This window comes from Grus americana, chromosome 9 (assembly GCF_028858705.1).
Source record: "Grus americana isolate bGruAme1 chromosome 9, bGruAme1.mat, whole genome shotgun sequence".
Classification (NCBI taxonomy): Eukaryota; Metazoa; Chordata; class Aves; order Gruiformes; family Gruidae; genus Grus; species Grus americana.
In genome coordinates this window covers 20,876,116-20,897,927 of record NC_072860.1, presented here as the reverse complement: position 1 = coordinate 20,897,927, position 21,812 = coordinate 20,876,116, and the positions used below count along the sequence as shown (strand labels likewise).

The 21,812-nt window shown below is 44.6% G+C and overlaps 1 protein-coding gene across 4 annotated transcripts in view; it reads left to right on the top strand.

Moving 5' to 3' along the window:
• LOC129210105 (calcium-activated potassium channel subunit beta-2) overlaps positions 1–21,812 on the top strand; it is a 153,849-nt gene that overhangs the window by 48,817 nt on the left and 83,220 nt on the right. The gene's annotated exons all lie outside the window — the stretch shown is intronic.

Here is a 21,812-nt window from a genome sequence, read left to right as displayed (position 1 = left end):
CTCCCTGGCTTTCCCAGCGCAGCCAGGTGCAGTCGGGAGCGGCGAGGCGGCGGTGGGGAGGGGGTGATGGGATGGGGAGGGGGGAGAGCCAAGGGTGGAAATACTGTTGATAGTCCTGCGTTTTATGGCAGAAATGCCTCGAGGACAAACTGGCTCAAATCTCGCCGCCTGCTGAGTGTGCATTCCACGTTGCTCTTCCCACGGAGTAAAATACATAGAGGTCATGCAGAAAACACTTTACTCCTTTTCTACTGAGCCAGCCGGGCTGTTTCTGAGGTGGGAGAAGGGAGAGGGGAAGCTGCCCTAAAATAAAAGGGGAAGGGGAAAGCTACGGAGCCTGTAAGATGAGGGAGACGTGCTATTAACGTGTAAAATGTGTCTGGAGTGCCACCGATGTCATTTGAAAAGGGGAAAACAGAGCCAGGGTGGGGGGCAGGAGGGATTTTCCGGTTGAGGAACTCCTTAGGTTATAACCTATTGCAAAAAAAGGCATGATGTGTCCATCCATTTTGCGTAATCAAAGCTTCCTCTGCACTGTTGGCATTATTTTGCTGAATGAGAATTGTAGTTTCAGACAGAAAAAGGTACAATTTCCTCCCGTGCTACCGCCAGCCCCCTGCCACCCTCCCTCCCTCTGAGGAAGAACAGTGTGGGGAAGGATGTAAACGACGTTTAGTTGGATGCTGAAAGGGTTGGGAGCGAGGGCTGAGGGGGGAATGAACGCTCCGTAGTATAACAGGAAAGCTTCCCCTTGAAAAAGCTCGTTCCTCCCCAGCCAGAAGTCCAGGAGGTGAAATGCAAAGTTAGAAGCCTCATGTACTTTTTATATGATGCGCCTGTTTAGCGTTACTAGACAAGAAAATGTCCGAACGTCAAAGAGTCGGGTCTGCCTGGCAAAACAGGGCAGGGAGGTTTGCGTGGGGTCCTGGTCAGGGCTGGGCTGCAAGTTTGCGTCTTTGTCATTGCATGTGACCCTCACCAAGATAAGTAGCGGGAACTTAATGAATGAAAGTCTTATGTCCATGCATATGCAGAATCCGTATCATTTGGTGTGTTCGATCTGAGTGTGACGTTCCCCGTGTTGATTAATCGTTTCCACTTGTGCATTAAAGTTTCATTTCCAAACAACAGAGAGACTTCAGAGTGAGTGGTATTTAGTAACAATAAAATGTTCTGCTTGCGGAAATGCTTCTCACAGGAGCTATTAAAACTGCACTTAAAGGAGCTGAGAGTCGTATCTTGCAGTAAGAGGTATGGTATCACTTGCTCTGCCTAATTTTAAAATTAAGGTTATGATGCCATTTTAAATCTATTTTAATGTGGCTGTCATGAAGCATACTTTATAATACAGTTGTCAAAAGCTCACAACCTAGAGAATTCTGTTAGACTGATTGTTTTCATTAAATCTTCATTAGAAAAAGAATTCCTATGTAGCAGGGGCTTACCAAGTAATTTGAATTTACTCACTCTTACTAATGTTCCCTTTAAGGAGAATTTCAGCATATTATACTACGTTGCAAATAGGTCGTGACATAATTCATTTAATAACAAAACACTGATGACAATTTAACAACAAAAGTGCTAAATGCATTCAAAGTAAATACAGATTGTGCCAAAGAGAAACAATATTGGACCAGGAATAGTGAGAATTCCTTTTAAGAAACATACCATCAATATTCTCCATTTGATCCAAGCAACAACTTTTCGGTCAAGTGCATTACTTTGCATTACGAATTGGGGAAAAAATCATTTCAACCTGTGTTATGTACACTACTTGGTATATAATGATAACAGTGAAAACTTTCTTCCAAAGAAATTGTGTCTAGCGGTTTACAGTATGGATCAAAGAGATATTATGCAGAGATACTAAATCTGTGTCAGGAATGCTTGTGGAAATCAAGTACCTATTTTTTCTGCCCCATCTCACTTTTGTCCAGAGGCTTAGACAATTTTACTTTGTTTTACTTCAGCGCCTTTCCGAGGGAAGGGGGCTGAAGGGGTAAAACCGCAAGGAGGTGGGAGACTGCGTCCGATGTGCGCCCAGCCACAGACTTCTCGGGGACTTGGGCAAGTCCCCCAGGCAAAAGGGGCAGGGTAACAGCCCTGCCTGGCAAATGAGGGTGAGGACAGGGCACTAATGATGCAATGGAAATACAGACGGTGGTGCTCAGTGAATGAGGCTGAACGTAGAGCTCCGGATAAGGCAAAATGCAAAGCAAAATTTTGTAGCAGGAGCAGGTTAATATTTCAGGCATTTTCAACTGTAAAATAAGACATATTGCAAATCCCATGATCCAAAACTAAATCTGCTTTCAAAACTATTCCAGACAAATTTGCCACTTATAAAAACTTCTGCCAGCAGCAAATATCCATTCATCTGAGCGCCTGTCAGAAGCGACTCCAAAATCTCTCAGCATTCCCTTTGCTCCATCAATGTACAGCAGATAATGAAGCAAACTGCATCAGATTGATTTACTGTGCTGAGAATCAACTTCCCTGCAGCTCAATCAGTACTTTTTTGCCATGAATCTCACTTGCCCTTCTGCTTATGAAATGTGTGTGGACCTCATGCAGTTTTCTAATTTATTTATTTGATATTATTTGGGAATTTCTTCAGTGAATAACACTGGGCTTACAGATCTTTTGGGAATGGCAAATGTTTGCAAATTCATACTGTGTTGCTTAGTTCAGTCATGTGGTGTTCCTTGATTAGATGATTTGTATAGCTAACTCGCTCAAAGTGAATTGCAAATTTCACAACCACATATACTGTTTCATATTGGGTTTCCATCACTGTCTGAGCAGTCAGGTTTAAAATTCATGTCTTGCAAGTAGTCATACGAGCAACACATAAACACTGAAGTGCTCCCACCAGACAGATGTGAGAGACGGGTTAAACAGCTTTCAGTTTCATATGAATATTCATGAAAAGTGTTTGAATTCTTGCAGCTCTGTTAAAATGAATACTCAGCCTCATTCACTGCATGGGTCATTCTTTCAGTGTTTTCCAAGTCCCCACGTTCTCCCTAACTCTCCCGTAGAAGTTCACGATGCCTGCGGAAACTGTTTGTGCAGCCAAAATAAAAGGAAGAAACACCATCATGGAAATTTCTAAATTTTCCACATTGTAGCCTCTCCTGTTGTGCCCCTCTTGCACATGGCATGGCATGAAGAGAGGACAGCAGGAGAGCATCAGCGACAATACAGTGAGTGCAGGAGAGAAAACATTGAAAGAGGGGAAAAAAAAGGGCAACCACTGGCAGAGGGGGATCAGCCGCACACAGTGTGTACGTTGGGAGATAGGGATTCACACAGCATGAACGCATAAACACACCAGTACAATTTTTAACAATTAATCTGGTGAATTTGGGGCATTAACCTCCAGGTTTATGGTCTTATCTGACGCAGTCCATGGCAAGCCCTGGAGCCGCTGCCTCCCAGTCCTTCCCAGTGCAGGCGCTACGTGAGGGCTCGCCATGGGTGCAGTCAAGCAAGGAGGTGACGTGGTCTAGCTTTTTCAGGCAGGGTTCTGATGACATGCCATGGAGGTACAGAAGAGTTGTGAAAATAATAGACAAGAAGAAAACTAACCAACTAACAAACATCTGGTGTATGGTTTAAAAGCAGTGAAAATCAGCTGAGCAAAGAATTTCTGTCAACTCTTTTTTCTCAGAGACAAAAAAATATTCAGCTGTCAAAACACCAAGCTCTTTTGACTCAGAAACTAATGAGGAGGAGAAGTTTATAAAGCATTAATATATTTACTTTTTGGATTATTTTTGCACTGTACTTATGTCATATATGAGGAAACCTCAGGTCTCCTACTGAGTGAGCTGTACTGTCCAACTACTTCCCACTGTATGTAGAACAAGTCAGGTGTGTGCTGAATCAACGGGGTTGCTGCGACTGCACAGAGCCAGCCAGCAGTGTTACACCCCATTAGATGGCCTTTTTTACCTTTTCAATGATTTTAAAGTCCAATGACCCTAGATATCCTTATTTATTCTAAAAGTAGAAATGTGCCTAAATCACCCGCAGCAAGCACTGCGTGTGAGCCACGCAGCGAGAGTCACTATGGGCAATACATGTGCGTTCACATTCTGTCAGGGCACGTGTAACGCAGATTAATACTGCTTGGGGAGAATGAGAGAACAAGAAGAATTAGAGGAACTAAAATCAAAGCAAACACAGAGGATCTTTGCTAGGACAAAAATTGACTCAGTGTAGTCTGGAATGAAATCCCAACTTGAACCTCCCCCTGGATGCTACTAAAACTCCTATTAGGTCTTCAAATACTCTTTCTTTCTTAATATAAAGCTGTCCTACAGCCCATAATTAACCCACATCTCTGCTTGTGCCAAGTGGGATAATTTTGCACGGACCACTTTTAAATAAGTAGTTAATTTTTAAAGGGACAACAGAAGTCGTCAAATCCCAGCTCGCTCTGCCCGCATTGCTGGTTGCTGCTCTGGTCCATGCTTTGGCGCTGCTGATGCTTGGTTGCGAGCAGAGGGCTCCCACTGATAAGCCCCGCAGGGACGCACAGCAACATCCCAGAGCTGTAGCATCTTCTTCTAAGATCCTTCAAAGGTTGGAGGCAGCAATACCATCACAAGTGCACATGGGCATCCCTACTGTTTATTTATCATCTACTTCTATAACTCCACAGGAGGAGTGACCTGGCAGCTCTGAGGTCCTCAACAGTCTTTCAAAACTACTCCAGTAAAAGCACAAGCTCTTTAGGTAACCCTTTGCATCATACAACTGGACAAAACCTCATCAAAGCCTGCACCAGCCCATCTTGCCTGCTGAACCCTTGGCACTGATCTACTCCCCATAACAGGGATCTGGTAGATCCAAAAGCAACAGTGAAGGTGTCCTTCAGAGGAAAGGAGAAAAGCATCAAACTATCTGTAGATGTTAAGTGTCTCCGACACACTGAAAGGGAGTTACAGCTAGATCCCCAGACTGCTGATGTAATGGGGGTAAGCAGCCAGGATCTGTACCCCAGCCATCCCCAGGTACCCAGCAATTTTGTCTGAATTCAGTGTTCCTCTTGCGCTGTGTGCCACTGCACTGTCCTAAATGAACCACCGCCAGAAAGGTTTTGAACACCAGAAGAGATAAAAGAGCATTTGTCCCATTTTCACACTTCCCTTTCAGTGGATCAGAGATCAGAGTGGGACTGAAGTTTCTGCTGAAGCCCGAAGTGGTTCATATGCCCAAGGTCACCATCCTGGCAGGAGCCCTCTGGACGACACTCTCCTTGCGTGCCTGCTGAGGCGCGGCACCAAAGAAGGGACAAGATAACATTGCCTGCCTTAAAGAATTGTTGCAGAAAACATTCAGTATACTTGGCTGTATTTTAATTGCGGCCAAGCTATTTTCCACCTCAGCAGAGTGGTACTCCTTACTGACAACCATTAGTTATTTGCAAATTTAGATAGGCCTTATAAACGTCAGGCTCCTGAGTGAATAAATAATGTTTCAGAGCAATAACTTGAAATAAGTCAAACGAGGAATGGTGAGAAGACCAGGAGTATGGTCCCTTTGGGACACATTCCCTACCACTTCTAATTAATATCTGGTACTTAAAGCATCACAGCCCATGGTTAAATCAAAGTCAGAGGAAACAAAGGAATATTAAATCTTCCTGGAGACTTGTGTCCCTCTCCATCCACAAGAACGGGTGTGCTCCTCAGTGCAACTGCAAAATAGACTGGCTCTCTGACCTCAGTTAGAAGTGTATGTTCTTTTGGGGGGACAGCCCAGGGGACCCAGCAGCCAGGCTGCCCTGGCAGCTTGCATTGCCCCAGGGCTGGCATTGCCCCTTGTTCTCCCGTTGCTTTCCCATTCCCATCCAGCCACCCCCTCCTGCACCTTCCCAGGCTTTCCTGGCCCTCTGGGCAGCCAGTTCAGCTCACGAAACCTCCAGGACACCGTGCTTTTGTTTTGGCCAGCTGAGGGAGCCCAGTAGGGAGCCAACGGGTACCAAAGCTGGTGCAAGAAAAGCAGGAGAAGAGCATAGCCAGGAGCGAGGTATGGGGAGCAAGGAGCAGTCGCAGTCCTGGCACAGCTAAACACCCCTAAATTCCTGTGTCCTAATGACCCAGTGAGACTACTGCAGAAACAGGCTTCAGATAACCACATCTTGACCACAGCAACATGCTGCAGATCCCAAGAGCTGTAAAAGAACTGAAGGGCACAAAAGGACAACAGCTTGTACGCGCTCTTTGGTCTTCGATTGTCAGGGCCCGTCTAGCTATTGATGAGCAGTTTTTAAGCTTATATGGAGAATTCCAGAGCTGCTGTTGTGTTGATAGGGAAAGAATTGATTCAGCTGTGAAAAACAGTCCTTGCAGAGCAGGTGTAAGGAGGACTGTTGTGATTTGGCAAAGTTTACTGATCCAGGAAATAAGAGTTTCAAAAAGAAAGCCTGAGTGGAAAACATCAATGCAACTAGGACATCTTTCAACTCCTTCAACAAAGCGTATGTACTTCAAGGCATAGGGAACAATAATCCAAGCAGCAAACAAAGGAAGTTCATTTGTAACCGTAGCGTTTTGTGGAGGATCTGCAAATGCAAAGTCCCCTGACTTTTGAAAACCCATGTTAATGATGCGTCAGGGTATACCATAAGCTTCTGACAATTTCCCCCTCTTCATTTGCTTCCATATAACACATCAATCTTGCTGCCACTCTGCTCTTTGAAAGATCTGCTGCTCTCCTAATTATTAATTGCATGAAACATGTATTCCCCCATCTTACAAAAAGCATCATAGGACATACTGTCTGGGTGTGAAATATCCCAAGAAGTCCACAGCAAAATCTTTTTTGGTAGAGTTTAATTAAGATGATCCAGTAATTTGTGTGCAGCTGATTTGGAAGGATTTTGTCACAGGTAAACAAGCTTTGAAAAAAAATTGCTTTTATGTCTTCTTACTTTCTGTTTTAGTCATATTTCAAGTGGATTAGTGTAATCTTTCCTCAGCCAAACTCCGCAGCCAGTCTATTCCGTCATTGTTCTAATTTTACAAAAAGAAAATGACTGAAAGCAATTAATTAAAAATCTCTTCAGAGATGCATATGTGGATGCGCTTATTCACTAAGAACTTACAAAATAACTCTTCATTTTAAAACAATTTATCTGGTGCATTAAGCATGAACAGGATGTCTTTGTTAGGTGCGCCCGCCTTTAGATGGTTCCCTACATGAATATGCTTGTCGTGTAGAGATGTCTGCAGTAACTCAGCCCAGTCAGACAGGATCCCCTTTTAAACTAGGTTTGAGTTTCTAGGCGGGTTTCTTTTTTCTTTTTTCCTGTGTGATGAAGAAGTTGATTGATTTCAAGTGAGGAGTCTTTCCCTGCTGGGACCTGGACTGTCAAAAGCCATCAAAGAACTTGCAAAATTCTGTCACAGCACCAGAAGCTCTAACTCTGCTCCAGAATCATCAGAGTTCAGGGAAAATTCCCAGTAATTGACAACAGAAGTTTTCTTAGCAATGATATTCTGCCAGGCTGAGACATTATTTTCTGCACACACAGGCACCCACATGGGGGACAGTGCTAACACAAACAGTAAACTCTATTGACACGAGTGAATTTATCATCAGCAGGAAGGCACGAGTGTCTTCATGCTAAAACCTTGGGCTAGACTATTCATAAACTCCTTAGATCAATCAAAAAGGCAAATTCCCATTTTGTAAAGCTTCTTTGATTTCTTATGAACCAAATAAAAACTCTAAATTTCCTTGAATTCAGCATGAGGGAGAAGGATGTCAGGATTCTTGATCTCAAAGCCGTGTGTTAATAAAACTCCAGCACATCTGTGCCGTGAATGCAAATACGTGCTGGCATCCAGCACAGGGTACAGAGGTTCTCCTGGCAGAGCAAAGTTTCCTCCGCAGAAACGTTCCTGCTCTGTGGTGAGCGTTCATCTACAGAGTCAATGCAGCAGCCCTGCTAGTGTGCAAGCACATTTCCCAGGCAATTTAAATATACCTAGGGAGGTTCCTAGAAGATTTCATGTACTCCACCTCTTCTTTGAGCAGGAAGTCTTGGACAAAGGGATTTCTCTGGCCCTGTTTGTTTCTAAGGTCACTTATACCCTCTTCAGCCTCTGTTAAAACATCCTGTTTGTCTACTCTTCTTTCCACTCTCTTGTCTCTATTTAAAAGCCTCACATATCACAGCCTGCTGGTCACTAGCCAGATATCCAGATGGTACTTATGTACCACATTGATAGGTGCCTTAGAAATAGCAGGGAGAGAGGGAAAAACAGCACTGGAAGACTTCAGATGCTCTTTTTGATAAATGGCAATTGTAGATCTAATTAGGCAGTTCCCTCCTTTGGAGAGGCTGGGGAAGCAACAGTTGCAGTCCCACAGAGCAAACACGGGAGGACGCGTCTTTCGCTGTCAGATTTTAGCTTTCCACTCAGAGCGGGGCCAGGCGGATGGTCCATCTATCCATCCCTCTTCTTTGAAAGACACCAGGTTTTCATCTGGGTTTGAATGCTTCTGTCAGTGCCCGTCACCGCACTGCCTCAGCACCACTACATCGTGTCAGCTGCTAGAACAAACACTGCTCACCTTAATTATGTGAGCATCCCTCTGGCGATAATCAGGCTAATTGTCTCAAGTAAGGCCAGCAGGATTTGGCTCTAAATCAACCATCAAAATGATTTAAGCATAAGAGCATGAGTTCCTTTACAACTGCAAGGCCCACTTGTTAAACATTATTTACATCTCACTCCAAAATAGTTTCTTTTCTCTCTTCCATTTGCCAAGGAGAAAGGTAGAAAGGATGAGGTGTTGGGAACACCGGTGTGCACCAAATGCAATGGCAGGGAACACGGGTCTCCTTCCCCTTTGCTGAAACGCCTCGAGAAACCTGCCTGTGGGAACCCCAGTTTGCATCACGCCTGGGGATCCCACCAGCCTGCGCGTGTCCTCACGGGCGGCACAAAACTGCAGAGGAATCTGCCAGGAAGGGAACCATTGCCCGAGCCTGCTGTGGCTGCATGTTCAATTTATACCTTAAAGCATGAGATAACATACCCTTCAAAATACTTAGCTTGCTCAGTAAAACGGATATACGCTCTCTTTACCTACAGAAATTTCTAGATTTTTTTTTTTTAAATCCTATTAAGCAATTGGTGTGTATCTTGTGGCAAATATTTCAGCGTGGTAAAGAAGTACCAGCAGCTTCATTTTAGCAATTGGCTCTGGACAGTGCAGGGAGTTAAAATCCCCCGAGTCAGCCGGTGTACTGTGCTGGATGCTCCCCAAACCAAGGTACCTGGACGAGGCGCCAAAATCCCACCTCCCCCAAGAGGTATGTGCCACAGAACCAGCTCTCAAGGGCGAGAGACCTTCGCTCAGACTTTCAGAGAACTGTGTCTTTTTAAACAGTGTTTTGGGCCGTTTCAGCTGTTTCTACAACTGCAGGTCTCGGGAAGAGCCGCAGGCTGGGCTGCGGTCGGTCACGCCAGTCCCGTCAGCGGGGAGCTGCTCCCACCTGCCCCGTACCTCGGTGCCGCAGCCACGGCGGGAGCAGCGCTGCCGCTCCGACGCACGACCATGACCGTCTGGGGCCTCAAATTAAAACCCCAACATGCTTATGGAGTTTAGGGAGCCCGAAGGCTAGGGAGGAGGGGAGTTAGGTGATCAAGGGACTACGTTTTGCACCTAGAACCTGCCTTGGTCCGGCTGAGGTGTTGAAGTCTCTTACTGGAGCTAAAGCTTTTTTCTAAGCAGTACCAGTTCATTGCCTCCCCTCTTACAAAAATCTCTGCACGTCTCTAATCATTTTCACTGTCAATCTCTGCACTCTTTTTATATCCATTAAAGACTTTATGAGATAGGATGACCAGAAATGAAAAAAGATTCTGACGATAGAGCATGCAATTGATTTATGTTAATGGCATTGTAATAATATTTTCAGTGTTTGATTTCTTTTTCATTCTGTACACAGCTAAAATGTTGATTACTTTTCTATTCCTCTCTCATTTATTGAACAGCCACTTACATTGGGCTCCAGAAATTTATTCTCAGGTCTGTCTCCAAAGCAGTTAAAATATAATTAATTTAAAATCCACCAACACACGATAAGTTGATGTGATTCTTTCCAATCAATCTTACTAAAATTCATCAATGAGTTTCATCAGCTGTCATGCTGTTCATACATTTGTCTTTGTAAAGCTCCTCTGACTTCACTAGCTTTGACACATTTAACGACTGTTAATACCAAAAAAACCCCAACCCTGTAATTTCTATTGAACCACACTATAAGCCTTAGAAGCCCCCCAGATGTGCATGAATAAATATCAGTCACCTGTGACAGCAGCCTTAATGATTTTTGCATTTCTTTACACTGATAACTTTCATCTTTTATGCATATGTCAGAGATATAAAAAAAGCTAAGTGTGCCAAGATGCATTAGGAGTTTATAAAGGCAATCAGAGAATAAATGTTATTGCTTAATTTTGCCTTCATAATACATTCTGCCTTGAAAACTATAGTAGGTGTCAAATCGCCTTACCCTAAAGAGATTAGAATGTGAAAGGTATCCCTCAGCAATGGAGGAGAAAAACCCCCGACTGTTTTTATGATGGTGTTCGATAACGCAACAGAAGAGATTATACAGCACGGTGCCAATGATAGCCAGAGACTGACTCTAAAGACCTTTTTTTACTCCTGTTTGTCAGCTAAAGATGGACAAACTGTTTTGGACAAAACCCAGGCTGATTCTTGTCTCAAAGTTGATACGAAATCAAATACAAGTATTTCATCAGAGGTATGACAAAGCCACTTGCCTTTCTTCTGTTGATTACCAGGTGGCTGTGCACTCCCTTATTTTGGCTGGTGGGAGACAGAAATACAATATCACAAATTCGGGATGTGCTGAAAGCTGGAAGCACCAACAATAACAACACTTTATCTTCAAAGCGTTGCCAAAATTAAGGGCTAGATTTTCAAAGCAGCTTGGCATCAAGAGCACCTTCCGACTTCCCTGGGAAACCAAGAACTGAGAGCAGGGGCATTGGTCTTTCATTTTCAGCCTGCCCCTATAAACCAACTAGCAGACATCACACCTTTCCTACGGGTTAGAAAACAGGCGTGAAGTGGGCAAGTGATTTTATGTGAACGGATTTCAAGGTCACAAATGGTCACATAAACCTGGTTTATAACAGTGTCACCTAATATCGAAAGTCTCCGGTTTTTGTGATGAAGCACTCGCGTTAGCTGCTTCAGGCGGACGCCCGGGCGCAAGTCCCCGGCATGAGATCTGAATGCATATCTCTGCATTTGGTTCGTGAGACTGCACAGCTAGCGTACAGCAATGTTTGTGTACCTTCATGCATGATACATGACAAAGTAGTTACTGAACTAATAAGCATAATTTTATCTAATTGGCACATTTATTATTGATGTGTGTGACATGGTAGCCGATTAAAGCCTCAGGTTGCGCCAGGTGGAAGGCAAACATATAGCCATAAAGAGCAATTAAATGTATTTAGATGTTGCACGTGAATGCAACACTTGCAAAAGGCATTGGACAACCCCGGGGGATTGCTCCAGCGGTGGGAGGAGAGGCAGCACCCCATTTCTCTCACCCCTGTGAACGCTCCAGTGGGCTTTGGAGAGGTGTATCAGAGTGGTACCGGGGAGGGTCCTGCACGGAGGGGAACCTGCTGGGCAAATGAGCTCGGCAGGGATGGAGCCCGTGAGCGTGACACCACATGGTGACCCTCGGCAAGTCCCAGGCTCGATTTCGGTAGGACTGAAGCCTTCGCTGCAGCCAGAGCCCCCCCGCAGCCTCATCCAGGCCCTTCTTGCTCCATTTCTTGCCCCCCAAGCAGGACTGCAAACCAGCTGCAGTCTGGCAGGTCTGAGTATTTCTTTTACAGAAGAAATTAAACCCCAAGTGTATGCATATTTGCTGTGAAGGTTTTGCACCTAGATACATGTTTTTGCAGTGTCTCAGAGGGGCAGGGCAGCAATTATCTGGCCATGTTTGTCATACCACTGGCATTATCCTGCTGGCCACTCCGTGTTCCTTAAACACAGAGATACCTCCTGTGCCAAACCGGCCATGTGCAGCGAGCGAAACTACGGCAGCTCCAGATGACATACTGTACGCTGTTACAATAGCCATAACCTCCGGCCACCTTTGCTCTTGCAGGCTGTTGGCCATCCTGCAGAGCCAAGTGCGTTGACCCAGCGCCGGGTGTAGCCCAAGAGTGTGCTGAGCAACGAGCCGCCGGCATTGCGTCCTGCACAGGGAAGGTTGCACAGACCCCAGCAACTAAACACACACACACACACGTTCTCTCCGGCTGCTTCGCTTTCCTGGAGAGCCTTATTCATATTGCTAAACCGTTTGGTGTGAGCAGCAGAGAGGGATGAAGGATTGGGACAGTAGCGGCTGCAAATGAATTGCCGTATCGCAGGTACCGAACAATTCTTTTACAGCTAGCTGAGGGTGCTTGCACGATAACCAATATCCTGGGGAGGAGAGAAGCAGAGCGGTAGTGGTCTGGCTGGGGAAGTGAAAGGTAGAGATCGTACTGTTTTCTAGCTATTTCTCTCTGACTATTTTTTTTCTGGGTGCGGGGGCGTGTGTGTGTATTTACAGCATCACAGGAACCGGACCATCAGCTCTTCTTTCAAAGAGCTTCTTGCCTGCCATTAAATTGCGCTGTGTAATATCATAAATCCAGAAGAACGATGTTTTCATTCATGAGGTTTCATAGTAACTACAGAAACAAATCTTCCCCTCTCTGAAGCAGTATCTGCCTTTCAGATTCTCAGACACGCATTTCTGAGGATAGTATTTTTTTTCCATTCCTCCTTACGTGTTATTTTATATGTTATATTTCTAGATTTCACACGCACATGACTAGGAAACATTGCTTATCTAAACAGAGTTCCTTTTCCTCTCTAACTTATCTTTTTCATCTATTACTTATTTTATTTCCAGACATGAAAAAACAGTTACAAATTATATCTGACAGCATCTCCCCAGCTCCTGAGGTTTCAGATGTGTCTTGCTCCGTGCTATCTTCTTTGCTAAATCCATGTGAATAGGAGAGAACACGTGTTGTGAAAGAAGTGTTTTATCATAAATTAACCCTGATTTCTTCATTCAGATTCTAGTGATATTGTCAAATTACTTCACCTTCTGCTAACTCCTGATTGTCTTTACTATCCATCCTCACAACTGAAAAATCGAACAAACAGGCTATTATGCGTGAAAAGTAGTTTTTAACACAAGAAAATGAAACATAAAAACAAATGCTGAAGCCAATAAACTTCAGAAAATGTGAAGCTACAGCTGTCATCCTTATCATCAAGGGTTGAAACAGCATCACCGCTAGAAATGAAAATCCTCAAATTCAATCAATGTTCCGTGACTGTACGGTGCCAGGTACTTACTGCACCAGCCCATAGCAAGAACTGATCCCTACTCAGGAAAGGGTTAATGTTTCGACTGAAAAGGTGAGGGAAGAGGGATGGCATTTTCTTCTTTTAAAGCAGATGAGCAAAGGCACAGAAAACTTAATGTATGTTGTCCAAAAACATAGGAAGCCTAAAATAAAGTTAGCAGTCTCCCAAATCCCAGGACAATGACTAAATCCCAGTTAATGTCTCCTACTCCTACCTTCATGGAACTGCACCCATTTTTGCCTTATCCCCCCCAGTCAGCACACCTGGTGTGAGAGCTGCCGCCTCAGTAAGACAAATGCTCTGCCGAGACACAATCCTGTCATCAAAGCCAGCCAGCAACGGTCTGCTGAGGAAGCTACAAGAAATTCCTTAATTGGTAAATGCAGGATAATCTATGCCAATGAAGGTCTTATCCTGACAGAGATTAACTTTAAGCCTTGAAGCATGAATTTTTATGGCCGTTCCAAAATCTAATTTATTAGTACTAAATATTATGACTCAAAGCACTCACACTACCCATAGACATGTCCACTCCATCTCAGGAATCGCACTCCCACACTGAACCGTTCAGTTACCTATTTAATTAGCACAATCTTTTTGTGACAGACATTAGGGGATAATACGAGACCCACTGGCCTGTCGGTTAATGAGTACTACCACGTTAACGAAGGAGGAGAGGAGAGAGGAGCATGGCATGTTTTTTACTAGTTCTAGTATTCACAAGTGAGACTTTAGATCAAGGTGAATAATGCTGAAACACTGCCAGACTTGTTTCTCTGGATTTCTGAATGGTTTCCCCTTCACTGTTGCCGTGCCAAGTTTCAAATTCGCTTTGTGCCAAACTTCATACAAACAAATTTGCAGAAAATTCATTTCAAAGTCTGACTTACGCTAATACAAGCAAAAACCAAACATGAAAGGAGTATATCTGAGCATTAGGGCTACGGCTGCTCTTTCTGTGATCACTGAAATGAGGAAGAGAAACAATAAAGCCACATTTACTTTTATCTCCTCACAGCTAAGCCCTAGATTTTGCATAAACAGATACCAAATGCACCTAAAACTCTTAACCATGTTTGTGAGGTTTTTTTCAAGCACACAAAGCAAAGTCTAGCTTTGGTATAGAAGGGCAGGAAAGCTTCATTGTGTCTTTATAGGAACACTTTAAACTCCCTTTTCAAGGTTCATTTTCCCCTTGCAGCTCCCAGAAACTCATACAATGCTCCAGCTGAGATCAGCAGAATCAGGCAGCTGAAGGAAATCTGTGACAAGAAACCCACGTGGAAAAACCATGCTTTTTATATGCATATTTCTAAAGTTATTATCAAACTAGCAGGAGCTAAAACATTTATTTTCTCTTGAGTACCTAAAGATGCTAAGATGCCCAGAGAGGCTCAGTGCTGAGCACTGGGGGCAGACGTGTGCAGGGGGTCTCTGGCCACAAGCAGCAGGACCAGCTCCTGGCCTCAGATCAGGTCACCCCTGTTCCCCCAAGGCCATCACCTCCTGGGGACAGGTGAGGCTGGCCAGAAAGCTACAGCCAATTAGAGGTAATTAACACAGCTGGGAATCCATCCCAGGCAGCTATTAGTGAGACACTCAGGGGAAGGGACAGGAAGATTGAGTCCAGATTCTCTGTTTTTCACTTTCTTGAGCAGCTACTCAACAGAGAAGTGTCAGTGGGGGACTCGCATCCCCTCCCTCTCTCATGTGCTTACTCCAGGGTGCAAGTCATCCACCCCGTTTGCACTCAGGCCTTACCTGTCTCTACCTCTCCCTCTCCAGCTACCTCCAAATATCCCAGATCACCCTTTGCTCTCTCTGCTGCCTCCCATGGTCTCCCTAGGAGAAGGCTTCCTCCACCCCAAGCCCAGGCTGCCACAGCGGTCACCAGACGAGAAAGGACACAGGTTCAGCTGAGATGATGAACATGCTTTCTCTTAGGTACCTCATTAGACACATACCTTGAAGGGACCAGATGTAAATTAAAAATGGCCTTTGACCCTGTGTGCTTCTGACAAATTGATGAAAGGGGTTATAAAGCCAGGACCGAGGCAGGACCGTGGTGTTTCGGGGCCACCCAGTCCAAGGGAAGGCGAGCACTGCTCCCAGCCAGGTTGCACAGACCTCAAAGAGTGCGGCGCTTCCCAAACCTCCTCTTTTCCACTCCCCAGCGTGAGACAAAGCTGTGTGTCATTTACCCAAATGGCAGCTGCAGCTCAATTGGAGGCAGCCCAGTTTTCCAGATTTGCACTTGCATTCATGGAGATGTAGCTTTTTTATAAACAGGTAATGAGTTTAGGTCAGCTGGGGATAAGCTGGGGCTCCTTCCTCCCCAGCAGCAAAGCTCCCATTGCAGCCAACTCATGTGTGGCCTGAAAGCAGCCCAGGCAGAGGGGCTCCAAAGACAGTAATTCAGTTATCGCTGCCCTACAAGAAACACAGAACTCACCAAAAGTTGCTTTTTTTCTTTGAAAGAACAAAGATGGCACAATCCCCTTCTTCGCAGGCAGCAACCTGACCCTGCGCCTTCAGCCCCTGCTATGCAGCCCTTTAAAAACAACAAACCATCCAAGCAAATCCCCAGAAAAGCCACGGGCAGCCTTTTCCAGCTTCTCTTTCACTGCTGGGCATCCGGGCAGGATGCTCCTGCTGCCAGTGACAGCTGGCTGAGCTTTCCCCGCCACAGAGCCGGTGCCCGCAGCGCTGGGCTGGCCACCGCTCGCACTCTGGCTGGTCCGTTTGTGATTGAGCCCAGGTGAGGAGCAATCAGTGCACTACACTAATTGCTTCTGCACTAACCAGCGCTATGCGATTTTTTGCCATAGTAATTGCTCTGCAGTCCAGCAGATAACAACTTTTGGGTAACGCAAGCCATACGCCTACTGCTGGGCGCTTGCTGGTCATCACCCTGACACAGCCAGCCCAGTCTTCTACCAGCTCCCACGTCGCCCCGCTCAGCTATAATTCACCTTTGCATGCGCTTTTCTGCACCGTCCTGTCACGCAGAGACGTGGGTAAAGAGCAGATCACTCAGGTAAAATTATCCTTCTCCTCTTCAATCCCATTTTCCCTCGTTACATCCTTCCCTTGACCACAGTGAGCAGCTGATCTTTCGCAGCACATGCCTCGCAAAGGCAGGTAGACATTTATAGTGCCACTCAAGATAAGTTAAGGTTTTTAATCTTTCAGAACAATTTGCCTCACCAGCTGTTAGATATCAGAGTCTGCTCCAGCTGACTAAGACCCTCTGGTATCTAAGTGTCTAAAAAGTATAGTGCATTTAAAACCTGATCTTCTGCTCTCATTAATTCTCTCTAGACAGCAGTGGAATATGCAAATATTTGCAGCCCCCCAAAGCCATGCTCCAGAGAGCTTTTTTCCAAAGTTGCAGAGAAGGTGTAAAACCAGACAGCACAAGCAGCCCATAGGGGAAGCAAGTCTAAGGACGCAGGAAAAAAAAAAAAAGAAAAAAATAATTTCTTCTAGGCAGTGCCATGGCAGCACACTGGCTGCATGCTGATGCGGATGATGGGTCTGGGCCATTAAATCTTTCCTCCCTTTTTTTGGACAGGCAGCCTTTCATGCCCAGACAGCACCGTGAGGCTGACCGGCTAGCAGCACCGGCCACGGCACAAAGCCAGTCCCTAGTGCTGAGGCTGTCCACGTAAGAATAATTGCAAATACAGAATAGCCAGAAAATGGAGAGTTGACAGCATGAAAATGTCAGTTCAGAATTCAGGTGGAAAAAAAAAAGTGTAAATCAGTCATTTTTAAGGACATGACTAAGTCTCACTAAGAAGTACATTTAAAGTAAAATTATCTGGACTAGGGCAGAGAAAGGTCAGTTAATCCTTTTACCTGGAGCACGTAGTTATTCCCTAGGATGTATTTTTTCTTGTTACATGCGAGCCTTTATATCACGGGGGTCTTAATCTTCAGCACAATTAAGAATTATTGAATTTTCATTTTCACAGTTGCTTTGATCTAATCTTGCTGGGGGAAATGCAGTTGCTAGCCCCACTTCTCCACAGCATTAATTTTTCCATTGGCTTTACGGAAGCTATCAATTTACTGGCTGGCTTTTGTCATGATTTAAAAACATCATCTCAGTAACATTGTTATCTTCCAGCCATATTTCACAGATATTGTGAACCTGGTTTATACTGATATCTTACTTAGCATCTGGCTGACAGGACAATTGCAGGGAAATATTGCCAGAGATATAAGGCCATTATAAGATAAATAATGAGCTTTGAGGCTTAACAGGTTGTTTTCTTTAGAAGGGATCATAGTGATGTTCCTATGCACAAAATAGCCGCTTGCCATACAAAGACTGGGTGGAAAGTGCCCCTTAATGCATGAAATAAATCCTAGAGAGTGGCTGAACAACAGCTGAATTCTGAGCTGAAGTTTTTCATGGTTTCTTGAATTATCTAATTTGCCAGAAGTGAGTGACTGCTTCTGGGAGTGTACGATAGCTAATAATGCATTCCGGAGTCATTAAGGTTTATCGTGTAAATCTCTATTTGAGTGCTTTTAAAATGCATATTACTTTCTTGATAAACTATGATGGTTCCTTAGGAGCCGTTAATACGAATTAGGGTGCATACCATACGTAGTAGAAAGCCTTATGAAGAGTACATGCAGGGTAATCAGCTTTTAAATTATATTAAATACTGCAGCTGTAATGTTTTCTCCCCAGTCTCAGGGATCAGATCACTTTTATAAAAATACTTTTGACTAAATTTCATTTCCTCAGATAAAAGCCCAGTTTTGAGTTGTGCAACCAGGAGGTAAGAAGTTGGAGACTGACAAATTGCAGGGAGAGGAGGATGAACTCCTTTCATTTGTACCAGTTAGTTAAAAATCCCCACATACTTTTCATAAATAATTTACATAATCTAAAAAAATGTGTTGCTTTTGATCAGAAACTTCCTATGCACATGTGGAGCTGAGTTTCTTAATTATTATTCTTACTTTCAAGTACTCAGGTTCAGTGTCTTTTTTCAAGATACTGCAGCTACCTTTGCCCTGCACGACGAGCTCACTGGGGCAAATTTATTTTCGATAGGCGCAGTGGGCTTAGATGTTTATTTACTGTGCGATAGCACTACTGTAAACATCATCACCATCTGGAAAACCCTGCCCTGATGCATATTAGATGAATAGGCATGAGAGGAAAAAAAGTCGCATCGACTTCAGCTAGCGTCAGGTCAAATCACAGCATCTCACCTTGGCCTCCTCCAAGGCACAACGAGGTCTCCAGCCAGGCACGCTCTGCAAGGCCAAAGCAGAGGACCTGGAAATGAGATGGTTGCTGAGGGGATGGTGCAAACATTAGCTCAGCTATAATTACAGATGGTTTGCGTAAAGGAGATCTTTGGCTTGAAATAATGGCTGAGAAAAAATCTGAGTAAAAGCCCCAGGATCTCCCCATGCTGGATGAAGCGACCTTGTGATCACGGCGAGCGACACATGATCTTCACAGACCCGTTATCACAGGTCAAGGGAGGGCGGCTTTGTACGCATATTGTGACAAGTAGAAAGACTGAATAAAAACTGCCTTCATACAGGGAAAAGGCCTGAGGGTGGGTCCCATTTTGCTTTTCTAATAGAAGGGTGCCCAAACCTCTCCAGGCAGTGGGCATCCTGTGCTCCCACGCGGAGCGGAGAAGGCAAACAGCCCTCCTGGCTGGAGATGGGGTAATGCCACTTTGCAGACCTTCTCAGGTGCTTGCAAAATATGCCTGGGATCAAAATAGCCATGAGGAGTGGACAGGAGGGGACTGTGGAGAGCAGCTGTATGCACTTAGCAGGAGAGCTGTAAGCTGCTGCAGCACTTGTTTACCCTACATGATCAGCAAAATTAACTTAACAGGGTCTATAAAACCAGGGAGAAAATTCTCTCTCTCCAGCAAATGCTACTTTCTGATCATCAGTTACAATATTTGCTAGCTTTTGTAGCGTCACAACTTGGTACCAATTATGCATTTGAAGACAACCTGCTGGCAAAAAGCTGTTAGCTTTCCGTACCATATTTCTGCTCACTAGATTGCAACGGGCAGCAACGTGCTACAGCAAAGAGGGTTTGTTTATGTGTGAAACCTGCAGGTATCCATCTACAAAGTTCTTTATTCATCAGTGATACATCTTTCTGCTGCTACTTCTGGTGTTGAGCACATCCTATATACGCATATATATCTTCTTGACAGACTAAGACAGGTAGGATTTGGAGAGAAATGCCGTTTTTCAAAACGGCCTCAAGCAAACTCCCTGCAGCAGATCCAGTCTCCATCATTTGCATTTCTGAGCTCCATCTCCATCATTATCACATTCTGCCTGAAAGCTTGTGGTTTTAGACTTTGGCGAGACCTGTTGAAAGCAATGCAATTGAAATGTGTTAAAGCCTTTTTCAGTGGCTCCTTTGTCTCACATGATCCATGATGAAATTTCTGAAGGAGTGTTTTCCTTCTCTGTGGCTCTTCCCTCTATTATTTTTTTTCCCTGTAATGAACCTACTTGCTTTAAGTACAAACTTCTACCTTTTCACACCCTTTGCATGGAAGAAGTTTGGTTTTACTATGACAACCATGCGCCAAAGGTAGGATCCTTTCAGACTTCTGTTTTTCTCTCTCCTTTGAGCAAAGACTGAAATATATGTGGCAGCAAGGCTCATAAAATCCAGTTTCTACAGATGTCGGTCTGAACTGTTTCTTTATTTATGAGGGGCATCAGACAGAGTAGGCAGATGCGGCATCAGATTAGCACTGCTTGTCTCGCAGGTGCAGGGTAGATGGCTTTGGATGTTCTCCAGGCACCCGGGCACCAAACAGAACAGCTGTCAGAATAATGTTGCACTTTTATTGTATGAAGAGCGGTGTGAAGCACCGGGGTCCTCAATGCTTCTTGCACGGTGAGGAGCAACACTATGAAAGATTATAGTACAGTTGGGAGATTCAGAAAAAGTGATAATTTATATGATAATGTCCGATGATAACGTATGGTGTATTTGTTCCCATAAATGCTGAGACACTCTCGGAGTTTATCACTTTCTGCACAATTTTAGTCTCTACACAATTACACATTAAGGCCTTCAGTTGCCAGGATGCATAGACTTTTTTTTTTTTTTTTTTTTTGTTAAACTAAGCAAGCATTTGAGCAGTATTCCATTAACCCAGGCCTAGGAGGTGGTTTTGGCATCGGATGCTCCTGTTGCCGCCATATCCAATGCCTCCAGTCATTGGCTTGGTGCCTGGGTTTGACGCGAAGCAGACAGCAGGGCTGTGCGAGACAGACAGTTGTAAGCAAACAGATCGGGGTGCTATAAAATTAACACCTAAGTGTCGGGGAGAGCGTGAAAGCTAAAAATACTTGCTGTGCGCCTACAGCCAAATTTGGAGCTTGCATTAGACAGGCTTTTTCTGTCGTTCCTCAACCCAGCTCCGGGCCATCTCCTTCCAGCAGCGGAGCCAGCAGCACTCAGCTGCTGCCCCGACGGCTTTGGGGTGGTCACTGATGCCCCTTTACATGGTGCTCTCAAATGGAGATGGCAGCCGAGCAGCACAGCTCCAAAGCTTTTGGCAAGCGCAAGCAAGAGTGCTGATAGTCACTTTTCCAGCGTTTTCCCACCTTGCTTTCTAGACCTCTCCAGGTAGATCAGCAGGAGACTGAAAAACACTCAAGTCGCACTTTCACACAGCCCCAAGAGGATAGGAGCACTAGGACCACCGGAGAGAGCAACAGAGGGAGAATTACCTTGGAAAACATGTAAGATGCTAACCATTTAATATATGCAATTCTGCTAGAGACTCACAACTGTGTGTAATGGGCTGTGCTCTCCCAAGAACATTTTCTTTAAAGTGTTTACAAAGTGGATTTCGTAACTATGGAGGGGCAGAGACAGGTACATCCCAGCTGTATCGCACTGTGACTGCACTCAACCACAGCAGAGAGCGAAGAGAGGTACGAATTCAAGCTAAAAACCTGCAAGGACAACAGGCAGAAACTGAATTTCATACAGAGAAGAGGTGTACTCTAAAAGCAACGTGGTAGGGAAGCATTTTGTTTCCTTTCTCTGTGGCACTGCTGTGCCTTTCATTTAAAATTGTTGAGAGGTAGAGTTAAATTTACAAGCCGCAAGGACATAGGAAAAGTTGATAATAGCCATGGGCTCAGTCTATAGGGATTGATCCTGCCAGTGATTGAGCTGTCTTCCATTAAACAGCTGATGGCAATGCTGGGTGCTCAATTTACCCTTCCAGTGCCAGGATTTTTTTATCCAAACTTCCTCTGTGCCCTCTCCAGGACTGTCAGAAAATCTGTCCATATCGCTAAAGACTTAATTTCCTTGATTATTG